Source organism: Hylobates moloch, unplaced genomic scaffold (genome assembly GCF_009828535.3).
Source record: "Hylobates moloch isolate HMO894 unplaced genomic scaffold, HMol_V3 SCAFFOLD_13, whole genome shotgun sequence".
Lineage (NCBI taxonomy): Eukaryota > Metazoa > Chordata > Mammalia > Primates > Hylobatidae > Hylobates > Hylobates moloch.
The window spans coordinates 86,763,212-86,782,379 of record NW_026652288.1 but is presented as its reverse complement, the minus strand read 5'-3'; the positions used below and the strand labels follow the sequence as shown (position 1 = coordinate 86,782,379).

At 37.4% G+C, this 19,168-nt stretch overlaps 1 protein-coding gene across 6 annotated transcripts in view; it reads left to right on the top strand.

Moving 5' to 3' along the window:
• TBL1XR1 (TBL1X/Y related 1) overlaps positions 1–19,168 on the top strand; it is a 175,272-nt gene that overhangs the window by 88,064 nt on the left and 68,040 nt on the right. For 3 of the 6 annotated variants that reach the window (XM_032174027.2, XM_032174023.2, XM_058426819.1), the window contains exon 2: positions 13,626–13,701. The exons of 2 other annotated variants lie outside the window; for them this stretch is intronic. The gene's annotated coding sequence lies outside the window, so the exon portion shown is untranslated. Of the gene's footprint in view, positions 1–11,787; positions 12,229–13,625; positions 13,702–19,168 lie in introns of those variants that run through there. One more of the 6 variants, XM_058426818.1, reaches the window with a different exon arrangement.

Genomic DNA, 19,168 nt, shown 5'->3' with positions numbered 1-19,168 from the left:
TGTGGTGCATTCTTAAAACAGCATATCCTTGGTGGATTGGGTGCCCTGGAAGATATGTCCAGGAGATGCTTATAAGATAATAGTGGGCCTGGCACAGTGGCTGAAGCCTGTAATCCCAGCAGTTAGGATGGCCTAGACGGGCAAATAACTTGAGGTCAGGAGTTCAAGACCAGCCTGGCCAGCATGGTTAAAACCCAGGCTCAATCGATCCTCCCAGCTATTTTGTCTCTACTAAAAGTACCCAAATTAGCCTGGCATGGTGGCATGCACCTGTAGTCCCAGCTACTCGGGAGGCTGAGGCAGGTGAATCGCTTGAACCCAAGAGGCAGAGGTTGCAGTGAGCCGATATAGCGCCACTGCACTCCAGTCTGGGCAACAAAGGCTCTGTCTTAAATAAATAAATAAATAAATAAATAAATAAATAAATAAATAAATAAATAAATAATAAATAAATAAATAAATAAATAAATAAATAAATAAATAAATAAATCACAGTGGTTTCTCAGTGGAACTCAGGTGTGTCTAACCCAGGGTAACTTTTGCATTGTCTGTGGATTCTTTGCCCTTTGCATACCTACCTGAATAATGATATGGTGATGGTGATGATAGTAGGGAGAGGTGCAAAGACAGTAGCTTCTGGATTGCATGTCCTCCTGTTGTGTGCCTGGCGTGATGCTGCCCTGCTAGCCTTTCCTGTCCTGTAGCTTTCTCGGTGAACACATGCCAGGTGTGGCCTACTTAGGTTTTGCGAATTTGTCTAGTTGAGTCTGAGTTGTTAGAGCAGTTCCTTTCAACTGATTGATTTGCTTGACATGAGATAAGGGGGTGAAAATCATACACAACACATTTTTATCCTCTTTGTGTGAAAGATATTTTCCTCTTCTGGACCCTATCTAGAGGAAGTATTCCTTAGACAGTTTCCGGCTTCTTTTCTGTCATGCAGAGGAGGTAAGATTTTTGTCCTCACACTTATCTGCTTCCCCAAATATCCCCCTTTGTTCTCATAAAATTCTGACCACTCCTTCCTCTCATCTCATTTAATTCTTATTCATGTCTAGAATTGTGTTTTAGGTACAATAGTAGGCATAAGTCACAGACATACTGTCATTTATTCCTATGCATTTACAATAGAAGGTATTGAAAAAATTCAGCTCAATGTCTTCATAGTTCTAGCTTTATGCATTTTCACAGACATTTGTCCTTTGCCGCCTCTTTGTCTTCTGCTGAAGAATAGTGAACTCAGTAGGGGAAAAAAACCACAAACAAAACCAAGACCCAGGGGTTCTTGAGCAAAGAAGTTCTGGTTTGTGTTTTGTTATTTTTACCTAGTCAGGTATTTTAAATTCGTAATGGTGGGCATATAGTCCTAGATACATTGTAAGCATTTGCTGGATATTTACAAATTGTTGCCTAAACTGTAGAAGGGCTTAAGTCATTAGACATTCTATTTTAGTGACAGTTTTCTGTTTTTCTGTATCATGTGTCTTGGAAAAACTTTGAAGTTCTTTGACGTTAATTTTGTATGAATGTGTGTCTGAAAATATTTTGACTGAATAGACTCTGGGCAACAGTTAAGAATTTCTTTGATTTGGCATATCTTTTCTTTAGCATTTGATAGCTTTTATGATGGCCTCCATATACAACATGTCAATTATAATGCCTGATAGGTCTCCTAGGAGTTGTAGCTTCACAATATATAGGAGGCATCAGGTACAAATAGATACTGCAGAGAAAAAATTAGAGTAATTAAAACATAAATGACGTATTTTGTGAATAAGGAAGTGTTCTAGGTATGGCTTCCAGTAGTAAGCGGACAACATCAAGATATAAGGCACATCTTCATACATCATTGTCTGTACACAGCAATGGAAGCTTCCTGAGTATCTTGCTGTCTCTCAATTGAAATACAAACCAACTCTGGCTCTGACCATCCTGCTTTAATATTGCAACCCGGGGGTTCCTCTTTCACCTCTCTTCCCCCCAACTTCTGAATCCCTTTACCCTGCTTGGACTTTGTGTTTTTTTCATAGCATTTATGATTGTAACATTACACTTATTAATCAAAATGCTGCTGGAATTTAAACGGTGAGAGGGTAGGGATCTGTGTTTTATTTACTGATGTATTTTAGTAAGTTTTGTCCCCAGTGTTGGTGAATTAATAGTAACTCGATGTAAAGGGCTAACTTTTAATGTTAACAATCTCTAGTAGAAAGGTTAATTACAATTTGTTTTTTCTTCCTTCTTCCTTTCTTTCCCCACCTCTTCTTTCTTCCCATAGTTCTGTTGTCTACTGCAGGACAAATCTTACAATCATCCCAAAATACAAAAACAAAACAACCTTCTGTTTAGTCTTGGAGGTAACCGTAGGCTTTAAATTACATTTCTTCCTATTCTCTTAAAGGAGAGTCAAGCTTGTTTCATAGTTTGTAATTTCTTGAGTAACTAATGCATTTCTTTCTTTTTTTTTTTTTTTTTTTTTTTTTTTGGAGTCTCGTGGCTTTTTTTCTCCGGCGGGGGGTGTGGTGGGGGGACGCTCCGCCCCCCCAACTCCCCCCCCCCGGCTGTACTGGACTACAGGCCCCCACCACACCCGGCTAATTTTTTCATTTTATAGAGACGGGGTTTCACCGTCTCGACTTCACCTTGTGAGTGCTGGGATTACAAGCGTGAGCCACCGCGCCCGGCCTTGAGTAACTAATGCATTTCTAATGGAGAGAGTTCATTTAGTGTGCAGATTCTTTGTTTCTGATTGAATCTTTGGTTGCTTTCATATTCAATTTATGTTCAATTAAAAAATTGGGAAAAGGTATGAAATTGACAATTTTAAATGTAACTTTGTTTATATATTGTTTTTAAAAATTAATTACAAATATACAATTTACTTATTTTCCCCCCATATTTATCTGTGAATTGGATTATGATTTAGGATTATTAGAAAATGTGAAAAGAAAACATGTTTGACAATAACATTTTCATCTCTATTATAGAAGCGATTTTTGGTATCCACATATCCTTATCCCATCAAGAAGCTAAAATACAAGCTCATTTTCTGTTAATTTTTAAGATGGGCATAACATTTCTTCTGATCACTAGTTGGTGGACATTAGCTAGTATTGCCACAACTTATGGCCAGTGTTTTCTCTTTCTTCCTTCCTTCTATTTGCTCTGGCAAAGAGGACGCATTTCCAGGACCACTCTCAGCTAGCCCAGTGTCTTTATTGTCTATTTCTTTGTTGTTTGCATTAATAAAAATACTTAACCATTGGTATTTTTTAAACTAATGGAAATTCACAATTCAAACAATTTTTTTGCTTAGGGAATTGATTCTTTTTGTTCTTTTAATACTGTACTATTTTTAACCTTTTTGCTCCCTTTTAAACTATACATGCAGTTATAATTAGCTGATATTAGTATTATTTCTATGCGAAAATGCCTTTAGGCATTCAATAGGATTATAAATCCTAGTTTATTTTTTTTACAATAAGCCAAACACTATGTTCATACTTGTTATCAAGCTGTCTAATACACTATATAAATGAAGACACTGAGGGCTTGCTTACGGTTGTATGGATATGACGTGAAAGGGCTGAGTTTTTAAACAGAACAGAAAGCCTTATTCTTTCCATTCTTACCCCCACTGTCTTTTAAGTTTCTGAAGATGGCAGAGGAATGTCGAAGTTTAATACTCATAATTTTCTTATTGAACTTCATTATTATATATGGTGCCACATAAGATACTATGTTTGAATTCCTTAGAAAATTTCCTTTTCATAGAATGGTTATATATTTTTAGTAGTCAGTGTTTAAATAGTAAGCGTTTTTGCTTGGTCTGTTAATTTATTTGATTAAAAAAATGTTTACCTCATTTAACCTAAAAGCTTCTTTGCTTTATCCTGGATCTGTAGAAATTTGGATGGTTCTGGGAATTGCTTCAGAGCCAACAAACTATGACCTGTGGACCATATCTGGTGTGTTATCTTTTTTTTTTGAATAAAGTTTTATTAGAGTAATGCCCATTCATTTTTTTAATGTATTGTCTGTGGCTACTTTGCTCTATAATAGCAGAGTTGAGTAGTAGTGACAGAGACCAAATGGCCTGCAAAATAAAAAAATATCTACTTACTGGCCATAGTTTGCCTTAGACCATTGCATGTCAATGACTGAGAAGTAAGATGGAGTAGTTGTATTCAGATAATCTCAGTTGGTGTTTTATTATCATAACTTGGGTGCTGGGCAGAGAGAGGAGCAGTATATATATATATATGATCTTAAGAAAGGTAGTTTCCTTTCATGATCCCCAGATGGTGTATCTATGTGTGTGTGAACCAGAAGTGGCTCCTTGAATGGGTCAGGCAGATAACACAGCTTGTGTTTGCTGGTTCAAATGTATCATTTTAAGTTTGGTGAACAAGTTAAATTGAAAGCATTTTGGCAAACCAGCACCGGATGAGAACTTGGCATTCTCCAGAATTAAGAATATTCCACTAACAAAAAACCCATACAACCTTGATTTAATAAAGGAATGTATTTCTGGCAGCTGTTTTGATTGGAATGTGGTAGTTAAATGAACAACTTGTTTTAATTTACCGAAGGAAAAGCATTTGCTGATATTGTCTAGATTATGCCAACTTTCAAAATATGAAATCAGAGAAACCAGTTTTAAAACCTTTTTTCACGTGAATCTGTAAGCAATTGTTTTCAGAAAGGACTCATAATAGCGACTTTTTGAGTTCCTCAGTAGTAGATAAATAGAAACATAACATTTCGGAATTCTGAACCTAATATCTAGTTCAGTGTAAGTATATGTATATTTTGTGTGTCCAAAGCACTTCAGAATGACAGTTTTCAGTTTAGTAACTATCTGCTGACATATTCTTAATTTTTTTTTTAAAGAGGCCTATTGCATTCTATTACAAAGTAAAAATTGAAGATGTTTAGTTGTGAAGAGTGTTTGAAGAACTGCTTCATTGAGAAGGTGTTCATTATCACTGTGAGGTTATGCTAGTCAGGATGACTACTATGTTTGGGCATACTCCAAATCTGTTGTAATTAAAAAGTTTTATAAATTATACATATATATATATATATATATATATGTAGTAATGCTGTTGTGTTAACTCACTAAAAGACATAATGTACCTGGACTCAATAGCCTTAGTAGCACACAGGACGGCAGAATCTGAATGGGCAGTTTGTGTCCTGCACAGAGGTACACAGCCAAGGGAAAAGTGGGCACTGAAATCCAGGCCAAGCTATTTCCCTGTTAGCGGACTGTCTTCACAGAGGAAGGAGCTTCCTTTATAACAATTTATTTCTATTATTCAATATGCATTACATCTTATTCCAATGCTAGTCACTGATTAGCACTTTTTATTCCACTCTCCTAGGTTACTTTACAGATGAAAAAGCCAAGGCACTGAGAGAGGTTATCTAGTTACTAAGAGTCAGAGCCAGGGAGTCCAAACCTACCTGTGTGGCTCCGCAGTTCCAGGCTCTTAACCTCTGATACCACGTGGCTTCCTTTTTGTAATTTATTCTGCTATAGTCTAATTTGCACAAAGGTACTGCAGAAGCTAGTGCTGGCGCTGATAATACACTTGAGTGCTAAGTTAGAAAGGGATGGGGAACATGTAGAACAAACTTCAGCTCATTTGCCTAAGTGCCCACTAGAACTTCCTTGATGAATCACATATCCAGGTTTTGTTTGAACATTGTCATTGATTTGTGCGATGGTTTCCCCTTATACTGAATAGGAAAAAAATACCTTTCTATAACTTCTGCCTACTACTTAAAATTTTGTCACACATAGCTGAGGCTCATTTGGGCTTTATGTATTTGTATGCATTTTCTTCTTTTTGTTTATTACGTTTTGTAGTCTTTCTAGGCCCCTTTCTGTTTATGGTGTCTTCATTATCATTGTCCTTACTTTTCTGTTCATTTTTGGAAGACAGATTGAGCTTATCTTTTGTCATCATTAATCTTAAAATTAGATTAATAAAGCACTTAATTTAGTCTGACATGGTATTAACATATTTCTCCCTCTAGTTCTGAACACCTCTCACTTTGCAATTTAGTATTTGAAAGAAGTGACTCTCCTGCCTTAGGTTAATAATTAGAACCTGACTAGTAAAATTTTCCATCCTGTCCCCTCCCCTGCCACACCCACCCCCCACCCAGTGGTTCTCAGTCCCCATCGGAATCACACACATGCACACACACACCCACACACTGACACGGAGTGGGTGGGGAGGATTTTAAATGCAAGTGATGTAGATCCTACCCTGACCAATTACATCTGAGTGAGGGGCTCACCACGTCATAGTTAGGTTCGAATCTGGGGCATTTCTGTAGAACAGAATTAATCAAAGACTCAGTCTTCTTGGCAGAGCCGTTCTCATTTCTGTTGGAAATGTGTTGTTCAATTGAATGATTTGTCTGTTGTAGCCTAATTACCTATTCAAATTCTTAATACCTTGAATCAGATATTCAAACCTTAGGAAGAGTGAGAAATCTAATAAGATGTAGGAATGTCGGTTTTCTCTTCTAACTTAAGTGCCAGTGTACCCACCTATGTGGTCTTAGGCAACAAAGCTTGATGCCCGCGCCCCCCCCCCTCCCCCCGCCCATATTATTTCTTAGATCCTCGTTGCTGTTTCTACTGGTCCACCCCCCTCTCCGGCCCCCCACACTTGTTTCTTTCTTCCAAACTACTTTAACAAAGGGTTTAGCAGCTATCAAACTTCATGTAAACAAGAAAACAGTGTCATATCTGTGGTATTTCAAAGGCAATGTAAGTTACACCATTAATCTAATAACTTATTTTGGGGAAAACAAAATTAGTTATATTTACACATTAATGCTCTACTCACTTTAAAGTAACTTAAAATCATGGATACATTTTTATATTAGTTTTCAAGTATCTGTAAATTTGGAGTATAAGCGTTTTCTCATGTTCAGAATCCCTATCACTGAAGGTTTTGTGAACTGGAAGCTTTTGATGCATAGGTGTTAGTGCCTAAATAATAAACTTGACTTACGTTAGCATTAGAAACTGTTCAAACCAGCCTTTAATTTTAAGAACTCTGTGGGTCATTGTAAGTGTTTGTGCTATTGTCTTTAATTGCATTGCTTACCCTGTGACAGACAAATTTAGAAATACTTGAGAGTTTTTTGTTTTATTCTTGCACAATAGTTTATTTTTGTGTAATCTTAACATAAAATTCAATGACATGTGATGTTGCCAGTGAAACTAATTCAACTAAGGTAGTAATTAGGTGATTAGACACCAGTGCATGTTTAAATTGTTTTCTCTTTATGTGAGTATGTGGTCTTGAGAATAGCTTATTTTTAAAAATTGGTGTCAGATAACTTTTGAATCAGTTTTCCCCAAATCGCTTAAGTAACAATGGGAAATGAAAACATAGGCAGTAATTGCAAAGCTGTGCGTGATCTGACAGTGAGTCTGATCTCAGGGTCACTTAAGATATCCCTGCTGTTACAGCTCCTTCTGCTTTTCACCTGCCTTACCTTCTGGCTGTCTAGAATATTATCTGAATATATAATTCCATGGGAAATGAGGATCGGGTGAGGACAGTGGAAGATATAATGCTTAGAGGCTTTGATGTATGCGTAGTATGTTGTTGGAGATAACGTACTAACATTCCTTTTTTGTAAAAGGGATTAAGAAGATTCAGTTGAAACTCTGATTTACAAATATGTATATATTTAATTGTTCCATTAGGAGGTAATACTGTTTTTGTTTCTTTCTTAATTGTGCTTTCAATCATGTGCTAAACAATTTAATTTGAACTTTTTCTGTGACTTTTCCTGGGAGTTAATTTAATAATAATTTAATAAAAATCTTTCTAAGCAGGGTCAATTCTGGTAGAATTCTTATATGTTTCTCTCTCTTTTTTTTTTGGAGACAGAGTCTTGCTCTGTCACCCAGGCTGGAATGCAGTGGTGTGATCTCAGCTCACTGCAACCTCTGCCTCCTGGGTTCAAGTGATTCTCCTGCCTCAGTCTCCCGGGTAGCTGGGATTACAGGCGTCTGCCACCATACCTGGCTAATTTTTGTATTTTCATTAGAGATGAGGTTTCCCCATGTTCGCCAGGTTTAACCTTCTGACCTCAAGTGATCTGCCCGAACCTTCTGACCTCAAGTGATCTCCCTGCCTTGGCCTTCCAAAGTGCTGGGATTATATTTTTCTCTTAATTCATGGGATGACTTTCCCAAATTCTGTACATCAAAACAAAATAATTTTAACTTTATTTATTAAGGATACCAGATATACTTCCTTGAACTTGTTACTGACCACTAGGTTATAGATTAGAGTGTGTTGCTACCTTAAATAATAAATAAGGTTTTATTGTGTTTGTACCTTTGTCTAGGAAGAGGGCCCGTAATGTCCATTAGCTTTTCAAAGTTATCTATAAATTAAATAAATTTACTTCTGGAGACTGCAGTGTAGTATTTTTGAAGAACAGTCAAAATATATCATTTGCTGTTCTCTAGAATTTTTCCATCTTAAAAAAACTTCCTAATTGTGCGTAGGTGGCAGATCTTAGAAGATGTCTGCTAAGTCAACAGTGTCTTTCTATGCTGTAAGCCTTATCTGAAATTAATACTTCATTTACTTTAGATAAAATGCTCTGAAATACATTTTTGGAAGCAAAGCTTTTTGTTTGGAGACAAAACACAAACCTTACAGCCATTTATTTTATTACAAAAAGTAAATAGATTTAGTTTATGTAGTACACAAAGGAGGTGATAGTTTTTACACTAATAATCTGATCATGTACTTCTTGAGTTTTTTGTTAATGATGGAAGATCCACCTTCTTGGTCACCTTCTGGAAGTGGTATTAAAATTACTGGTATATAACCAGGTTCTCTCAAGCATTTTCAAAATAACAATCCACTGGTGAGTTTTTCCTTCCCAGTGTGATTTATTTGTTCAGTAGTTCAGTCTCTACTGCATTTTATTTTCAAATATGTTTGTATCTATTTCTCAATATCTAGATACTGTAACGTTTTATCAACATGTATCTTAAGAATCATATATGTTCAAGGCATTATTCTTAGTTCTGTTAGGGAACAGCAAGATGATTAAGTCAGTCCTAGGTCTCTAGAAATTTGATCAGAGAGGCATGATTAAAGAATAAGGCACTATGCGGTTGTGGAAAGGGAGATATGTTAAGCTGGGGCTCATTTCTCTCTCTGGATGGTGGGGTGGATAATTAATGGAGGAAGCTGATTTGGCCTGATCTTTGAAGGAGGGATAGGAAGATTTGTGAGCAGAACCATAGTCAGAAGGACATTTCTGGTGAGGAACGAGGAATGTCAGGGCAGCCAAAGAGTGCAGATAACACTGCACACAGTGATCTGCTGTGGTGAGAGTAGAGAATGTTGAGTAAAAGTAGAAATGCAGATAGACAGGACACACATGTTTTGGACTTGAATTCCTTTAATACAAATAGTTTCAGTAGTTTCAATATACATTGTCAGACTATCTTAAATGCACCTTAAGTTTTGTAATTCCTTTGTAAAGTATATCATTATATCTTCTAAAATTTAGATACTTATTTTAATTTACGTGGTGTGCTTTATAAAATGCATTGCACGATGGCTAGGACATAGGTAAATGAGTTGACTAGGAAAACATCTCAGAAATAAAAAAATATGGCCCTGCATATGTTTCTAGAAATTTTCCAGATTAATTTGCAGGTGCAGTTGGTATACCATTTTTCACATATTTATTCACCCTTCAAATCCTAGAATCAAATACTTTTTAACCATGTCATCAACTATTAAATCACTATTGTGGTCTTTCTCCTTAAGGACTTGTAGTATTAATAGGAAAAGTTTTTTTATTTTATTTTATTTTTTGCACACAAAACAATAAACATTTTCTAAAAGTACATACTAACAAAAAGATGCATATCAAACATATTAGGAAGGTTGCACATGGGAAGACGGGGAACAGAAATGGGGGGTGGGAATTAAAGATTAATAGGAAAAGTTAAATGAATGAAGACAAAGGTAGAGAAAAGGTAATTAGTGAAAACCGAGATTTAGATACATCTATGAGGGTGATGAGAGACTCACTGATGACCGAAAAGTTAGAAAAAGAAACTGGAAGAATGATCTGATTTAGCACTAAATTCTATAAAGGTAGATGTATGTAAGTTTGTGTGTTATATGTGTACCATATCTTATTAGTCAGTTTATGTTCATTTATTTATGTTCATTTCAAAGTAAAAAAAAAAATTCTAATGGTTAATACAGGGGTTCAAATTTGTGCCTTCATTTGGTTCTAGTATAAGAGAGTCGTGTAGAACATATTGTACATAATGCTATTTGGAGGAAAAAGTGGAGGTTCCACAAAGTACCGGTGATACATCCATTCATTCATTCTGTTTCCTGGAATTGCTATTATTTCAGCTTAGTATTGCAAGTTTATTTGTCTTAGTCCATTTTCTGTTGTTATAACAGAATACCATAGACTGGGTAATTTATGAAGAAAATAAATTAATTTCTTATAGTTCCAGAGGCTAGAAAGTCCAGGCTTGAGGGGCCGCCTGTGGGAAGGGCCTTCTTACTGCTTTATAACATGTCGGAGGGCATCACATGGCAAGAAGGCAAGAGCGAGTCAGCTCAGGTCCCTCTTGCTCTTCTTATAAAGCAGCCAGTCCCATCATGGGGGCTACACCCTGATGACCTTATCCTAATACTAATTCCTGTCAAAGGCCCCACCTCCAAATGCCATCAGCATATGAATTTGGGGATTAAGTCTCCAACACATGAAATTTGAGGGACACAATTAAAACACAGTATGTATTCACTTGTGTTTAATTACATAGATTTGTAGATTTTATTACCTAGTTTTAACCAAGCCTCACCAAAACAGGCTCATGAGTTAATCTTGCAAAAAAAATAATTGCATCTAAAACCAAAATAGTAAGAAACAAGAAAATGGCAGAGCCAGTACTTAAACTACAAGAGCGAACTCTTCACTTGCTATAATCTAATCATTTAACAGATGTCTGGAAAAAATAGCGATTATCATGGCTGGGCATGGTGGCTCACGCCTGTAATCCCAGCAGTTTGGGAGGCCAAGGCGGGCGGATCACCTGAGGTTGGGAGTTCGGGACCAGCCTGACCAACATAGAGAAACCCGCATCTCTACTAAAAAATACAGAATTAGCCAGGCATGGTTGCGCACGCCTGTAGTCCCAGTTACTCAGGTGAACTGAGGTTGCGCCATTGCACTCCAGCCTGGGCAACAGCAAGACTCCATCTCAAAAAAAAAAGAAAAAAAAAATGGCAGAGCCAATACTTAAACTACAAGAATGAACTCTTCTCTTCCTATTATCTAATCATTCTATAGATGTCTGAAAAAAATTAGCGATTATCAAGAAAGATGTTTGAAATCTAGATTATTCGGCCCGGCGCAGTGGCTCACCCCTGTAATCCCAGCACTTTGGGAGGTCTAGACGTGTGGATCACTTGAGGTCAGGAGTTTGAGACCAGTCTGGCCAACATGGTGAAACCTCGTCTGTACTAAAAATACCAAAATTGGCCAGGCGTGTGGTGGCTTGTACCTGTAGGGCCAGCTACTCGGGAGGCTGAGACCAGGAGAATCACTTGAACGCAGGAGGTGGAGGTTGCAATGAGCTGAGATTATGCCATGGCACTTCAGCCTGGGTGACAGAGTGAGACTCCGTCTCAAAAAAAAAAAAAAAAAAAAAGTACATTATTCACTGTTGGTATTGATGCGCTTTGTTCTACGATTAAGTTGGTACCTTTAGATACCAGTAAATGATGTAAAACTATCATTAAGACATTAAGGATATAGAATGTTATGAACAAAAATATAGCACTGTAAATAAATAAATAATTTATCTGCCTTTTACTTATGTTGGGAATTTTTCTTGTTTGTTTGAGGGAGAGTCTCAGTCTATCACACAGACTGAAATGCAGTGGCATGGCCATCTCAGCTCACTGCAACCTCCGCCTCCCAGGCTCAAGTGACCCTCGTGCCCCAGCCTCCTGAGTAGCTAGGACCACAGCCATGCGCCACCATGCCTGGCTGGTTTTTTGTATATTTGGTAGAGATGGGATTTCACCATGTTGCCCAGGCTGATCTCGAACTCCTGAGCTCAAGCGGCCCGCCTTGGCTTCGCGAAGTGCTGGGATTACAGGCATGAGTCTCTGTGCCTGACCTCTTGTATGTGTTTTTAAATACACGTTATTTAGTAGTACCTGTTAAATAAATAAATTGAATGCATGTATGCCAAAAATTTTTGTGACAAAAATGCTCTGTTGATTTTTAGATAACAAGCAGCCCTATGTAACTTTAGCTCAAAAAGTGACAAAAACTTTATACTGAAATAGTCGACATTCATAACAAATGACCTTGAGGTAAACAGAGCCTAGTGGTATCTAGTCATGATGTCTAAAGAACATTTCCTCAGTCTGCTAGAAAGGACCTACCAAGTAGCTCACAAGTGCCTCTAGGCAACAAACCTTGGGGGCTCACGCCCACGCCCTGTTTTGAAGCACCAGGGATCGGTGGGATAGTGTATGTGGCATAATCATCATTTACTTAGTTATCTTCTTACTTCACCTAATTGGTGTAGGAGCTAAACCTCCCATATATCGTAGTAAACTCCTTTCTGTGGTGTCAGCTTGATTTTACACTTTACAAAACGGTACTCCATGGCGGAAACTGTACTGGTGTCAGTGTTCCAACTAAGAGTCTCCTCTGACATGGTATGTGAAGTATAACTTTTTTTTTTTTTTTTTGAGACGAAGTCTCACTGTTGTCCCCCAGGCCGGAGTGCAGTGGTGCAGTCTTGGCTCACTGCAACCTCCGCCTCCCGGGTTCAAGCAATTCTCTTGCCTCAGCCTCCCGAGTAGCTGGGATTACAGGTGCCCACCACCACGCCTGGCTGATTTTTGTATTTTTAGTAGAGATGGGGTTTCACCATGTTGGCCAGCCTGGTCTCAAATTCCTGACCTCAGGTGATCCGCCTGCCTCGGCCTCCCAAAGTGCTGGGATTACAGGTGTGAGCCACCGTGCCTGGCCTCGAAGTTTAACTTTTATATTTACACAAAGGGTTTGTGGAATATAATGTGCCCTGACTTAGCAATTGAGAAAACTGGATAAGCCCTATAAAGTGTAAAGTCTAAAGAGATGAAAGTTAGTAAGTTTTGATTGAAATTGTTTCTAAACCAATGATATATTTATTATTAAACAGGATATAGAATGCAAGTTTATGCCATTCTTGGTGGCCCATGATTATAGATTATGAACATACTAATTGGACCGTAATGCAATAATAATTACACGAGTTGAGCTGACTGGTGGTGAGACCACTTGTGTGCAGATGAATCTCATTTTGTTCACTGTGCCAACCTCTTATGAACGTTCTAAAGACTTGCGGAGTATTAAGCACTCAAAAGTTGCTGCTGTTGTTTATGATAACAATTACTTGGGGGAGAAAGAAATTCACTGATAGGGACCTTAAAGAATATTTCAAACATGTAACATTTGGTATGGAAAATCTTTTAAACTGAATTTGTTTTAGGGCACATTGAATACTTTACTTTCCTTTTCCTCAGCATCAACAACAGCAACTTGTGATTGGCGGTGACCGGATATTCAGTTGCACATCCCCACATCAATGCACTGCCAATGGTAAGACTCTCCAACTCCCAATGTCAGAGTGTTTCGTATTCTCTTGTTTTTAGAATCTTTTGAGGATTTTGAAAGTTTCTCACAATTTGACAAAATACATGTGTTCCCAAGCTAAGTAAGTGTTTTTTTTTTTTAATTTTTATTCTTTTAAAATATATGTAGTTTAAAGTATTTAAAAATAACTTTTGAATATTTGGTAAAGGAAAAATTGCTACTTGTGAAAATTTCTATTTCCTTTTTATGTTTTTTTTGAGATGGAGTTTCATTCTTGTAGCCCAGGCTGGAGTGCAATGGCGTGATCTTGGCTCACTGCAACCTCCTCCACCTCCCAGCTTAAAGCGATTGTCCTGCTTCAGCCACCCAAGTAGCTGGGATCACAGGCATGCACCACCACGCCCAGCTAATTTTTTGTATTTTTAGTAAGAGACAGGATTTCACCGTGTTGGCCAGGCTAGTCTTGAGCCCCTGACCTCAGGTGATCCGCCCACCTGAGCTTCCCAAAGTGCTGGGATTACAGGTGTGAGCCACCATGTCCAGCTGAGGATTTCTGTGTTCTGTAGTTTTAAAAACGTCTTAGCTATGGTCATCAGGATGAAAAATACTGTTATGTCGTGATGGTCTTGTGTTTTGTCAAATGAACTATATTTCGTGAATAGTATTTTCTTGTTAAAAATACAACAGTGGCATTTTGCTCTTCTATTTTTGTCCATCATTTCACTAAAATAGATTGTTTTTGTATATTGCATTTATCCTAATATTTTTTAGTTACGTGCATTTAAATGGCTAGGATTCTACTTGTTATAATTAATCATTTTAAGGAGAGTCATTCTTATCTATTTAAAAACATTTTTAAGAAGCCTTTCACTGTAGAATATAAATGGCAATCATGTGATATAGCGGAAAGAGTACTGAACTCTGTGGGAGCTGGCATTTGCTTTATTTCCTGAATATACTATGAATCTTTGACTTTTGGCAGATACTCTTATAAAACTTAGGTGATGGAATTGGACTTAATTTCTAAGGTTTATTCTAGCTGTATGTCAGGTGCTTATCATTGTTAACTAGAAGTCAGAGTGATTCTCTCTTAAAAAATAATTTCTTACCAAAATAATGTTGTGTATTTTGGGGATAAATAGAAGATAAATGAATTTTTACTTTTTTAAAGAATCAAATAATAACATCTTACATTTATAAATATTTTCTGTAGTTCATTACCAACATTTTATTTTTACTAAATTAGGGAGGCATAGAAACTGAGGTTTATAGAATTTGGTGGGAAATGATGTATCAGTCTGAAAGAAAAACTATTAAAAGTTAAGAACCAGAATAAGTGGGTAAGATATTTGTGAAAATATTCCCAGAAATAATTCCTATTAGAGATGGATTTTTTTCAGTATGTTGATAGGAGGAGGATTTTCTCTGTCTAAACTCTTCTGAATTCCCATTGGGGAAAAAAGGTTGACCTCTTCCTTTCCCTGTTCTCCTGCGCTGCATCCTGCTCACCCTCTTCCCTTTCCTCTCCTCCTCACTCCTTACTCTTTTCTCTCTCAGGGGTTGATAGGACATGTTGAAGAAAATAAGATGTCCCCACCCCCCAAGCCAAGCTTTACCTACCACAAAGGATGACATGGTTTTTGTTAATTTATAAAGCACTTGCTGGGGTCTTTAGATTGCTCTGGCAACTCATTAACCACTAGATCTGCTGTTTCCCAGGGAGCACTAGAGTTTCTCATGAAAGAAAGATCCATGGTAAATCAACTTTGGTATTTGGAGTGTCTGCTCTTGGCTTTTTGTTCACATGAAGTTTTTGTTCAAATGAAGTTCACATTTGAAACCTGTTACTCCTCTTTGTTGTCAGATCCTTAGTATTTGTGGCACGTCTCCCTTGGCAGTCAAACCAGTTGGGTATCTGAGATACAGGTGTCATGAAGCTACCTATCTCTTACAAGTGCCTATCCTTAAGTGAAAAATTTTTATGTGCTACTCACATAGACTGTTTTTATAACTGCTCATGGACTATATTTTAAATTAGATCATCCCAAACATGTTTGTCAGTTTTGTTGAAAATCTCTGAAATCATTTTAATGTCATGATCACAGAAATTTAAGTGTGTGTGTGTGTGTGTGTGTGTGTGTGTATGTTAGTGTGTGTTAGAGATGAAGGAGACCAAGATTACAGCAAACTTGCTTACAGTCTAGCTAAGGACACTGAAGCCATTTCTATACATTTTCACAGATGTGCTAGTAAATTTATAGGTATTGGTTCAAAATGGTGTGATTTTCCCATGACCCTCAGAAATGCAATAATAATCTGGGTTGAACCTGTGCTGTGTAGTATGTCATATTTATTTTCTCTGAAAATGCCAGAGTGCTTAGTGTGATTATATACAGTTACCTCTACCACCTCCCTACCTACCCTCAACAGTGTTTTTTTCTCTTAAAATTTAAAAAGTTGATATATAGTAGTTGTACTTGTTTAGGGTACATGTGATCTTTTGATACTTGTATAAATATAAAATGATCAAGTTAGGATAAGTGGGATATCCATCTCCTCAAACGTTTTTCTTTCCCTTATTGAACATTGTTCTTATTAAAATAATGTGAGGGATTCATAACATCCTTTTTTGCCTTCACTCTTCTTTTACCTAGACACAACTAATTTTAAATCTAATTGCACTTTACGGCCAGGTGCAGTGGCTCATGCCCATAATCTTAGCACTTTGGGGGAGGCCGAGGCAGGCAGATCACTTGAGAGATCAGGAGTTCGAGACCAGCCTGGCCAACATGGTGAAACCCCATCTCTACTAAAAATACAAAAATTAGCCAGGCGTGTTGGTACATGCCTGTAATCTCAGCTACTTGGGAGGTTGAGGCAAGAGAATCCCTTGAACCTGGGAGGCAGAGGTTGCAGTAAGCCACTGCACTCCAGTCTGGGTGACAAGTGAGACACCATCTCCGAAAAAAAAAAAAAAAATCTAATTGCACCTTAAATCATGATTTATAGCTGCTTTCCTATATAAAATGTTTCATAAATGCTTTTTTGTAATTATCTCATATTGCATTAGTAGGACCCATTGGCCAGCCGGTGTATATTATTATTTTGACTTTTTATTTATTATTTTTTGAGACAGTCTCACTCTGTTGCCCAGGCTGAAGTGCAGTGGTGTGATCTGGGCTCACCACAAAACCAAAACCGTATACCCATTAAACAGCACCCGCCCTCTCCTACCCCCCTGCAAGTTCCCAACACCCCCCTATTCCCCCAGCCCATCCTCTGGCAACAACCTTTTATTTCTGTTTCTGAGTTTGCTCGATACCTCATATAGGTAGCACCATATAGTATTTGTCTTTTGAGATTGGCTGCTTTTATTTAACATAATGTCATGATGGTTCATCTGTATTGTAGCCTGTGACATTATTTCCTTGTTTTTTTAAGGCAGAATGAGATTCCGTTGTATGTATATACTGCATTTACTTTATTTTTTATTCTTTTTTATTTCAGTCGGTTTTTGGGAGAATAGGTGGTGGTTGGTTACATGGATAAGTTCTTTAGTGGTGATTTCTGAGATTTTGGTGCACTCATCACCCAAGCAGTGTACACTGTACCCAATGTGTAGTCTTTCATCCCTCTCCATCCCCCACCCTTTCCCCCTAGTCCACAAGATCCATTGTATATTCTTATGCCATTGCGTCCTCCTCATAGCTTAGCTCTCACTTATGAGTGAGAACGTGCAACGTTACGGTTTTCCATTCCTGAGTTATTTCACTTACAATAATGGTCTCTCATTTCATCCAGGTTGCTATGAATGCCATTATTCCATTCCTTTTTATGACTGAATAGTATTCCATGGTGTATATACACATACCACAATTTCTTTATCCACTTGTTGACTGATGGGGTGGTTCCATAGTTTTGCAGTTGCAAATTGTGCTGCTATAAACATGCGTGTACAAGGGTCTGTTTCGTATAATGACTTCTTTTTCTCTGGGTAGATACCCAGTAGTGGGATTACTGGATCAAATGATAGTTCTACTTTTAGTTCTTTAAGGAATCTCCACACTGGTTTCCATAGTGGTTGTACTAGTTGACATTCCCACCATCAGTGTAAGTGTTCCCTTTTCACCACGTCCACACCAACATCTATTATTTTTTCATTTTTTGATTACAGCCATTCTTGCAGGAGTAAGGTGGCATCACATTGTGGTTTTGATTTGCATTTCTCTTATTTTTAGTGATATTGAGTATTTTTTTCATGTTTGTTGGTCATTTGTATATCTTCTTTTGAGAATTGTCTATTCATGTCCTTAGCCCACTTTTTTTTATAGGATTATTTGTTTTTTTCTTGCTGCTTTGTTTGGGTTCCTTGTAGATTCTGGATATTAGCCCTTTGTTGGATGTATAGATAGTGGAGATTTTCTCTCACTCTCTGGGTTGTCTGTTTACTCTGCTGATTGTTTCTTTTGCTGTGCAGAAGGTTTTAGTTAATAATTAAGTCCCATCTTAATTTATCTTTGTTTTTGTTGCATTTGCTTTGGGGTTCTTGGTCATGAAGTCGTTACCCAAGCTAGTGTCTGGAAGGGTTTTCCCAATGTTATCTTCTGGAATTTTTATGGTTTCAGGTGTTAGATTCAACTCTTTGATCCATCTTGAGTTGAGTTTTATGTAAGGTGAGAGGTGAGGATACAGTTTCCTTCTTCTACATGTGGCTTGCCAATTCTTCCAGCACCATTTGTTGAATAGGGTGTTCTATCCCCACTTCATGTTTTTGTTAGCTTTGTCGAAGATCAGTTGGCTGTAAGTATTTGGCTTTATTTCTGGGTTCTCTGTTCTGTTCCCTTGGCCTATGTACCTATTTTTATACCAGTGCCATGCTGTTTTGGTGACTATGGCCTTATAGCATAGTTTGAGATCAGGTAATGTGATGACTCCAGATTGGTTCTGGTTCTTTTGGCTTAGTCTTGCTTTGGCTATGTGGGCTCTTCTTTGATTCCATAGGAATTTAGGACTGTTTTTTGTACTTCTGTGAAGAATGATGGTAGTATTTTGATGGGAATTGCATTGAATTTGTAGATTGTTTTTGGCAGTATGATCGTTTTCACAATATTGATTCTACCCATCCATGAACATGGGATGTGTTTCCATTTGTTTGTGTCATCTATGATTTCTTTCAGCAGTGTTTTGTAGTTTTCCTTGTAGAGGTCTTTCATCTCCTTGGTTAGGTATATTCCTAAGTATTTTATTTTATTTTTGCAGCTATTACAGTAGCTGTAAAAGGGGTTGAGTTCTTGATTTGATTCTCCACTTGGTTGCTGTTGATGTATAGAAGAGTTAGATTTGTGTACATTAATTTTGTATCTGGAAACTTTGCTGAATTCATTTATCACTTCTAGGAGCTTTTTGGAGGAGTCTTTAGGGTTTTCTAGGTATACAATTATACTATCAGCAAACAGCAACAGTTTGCCTTCCT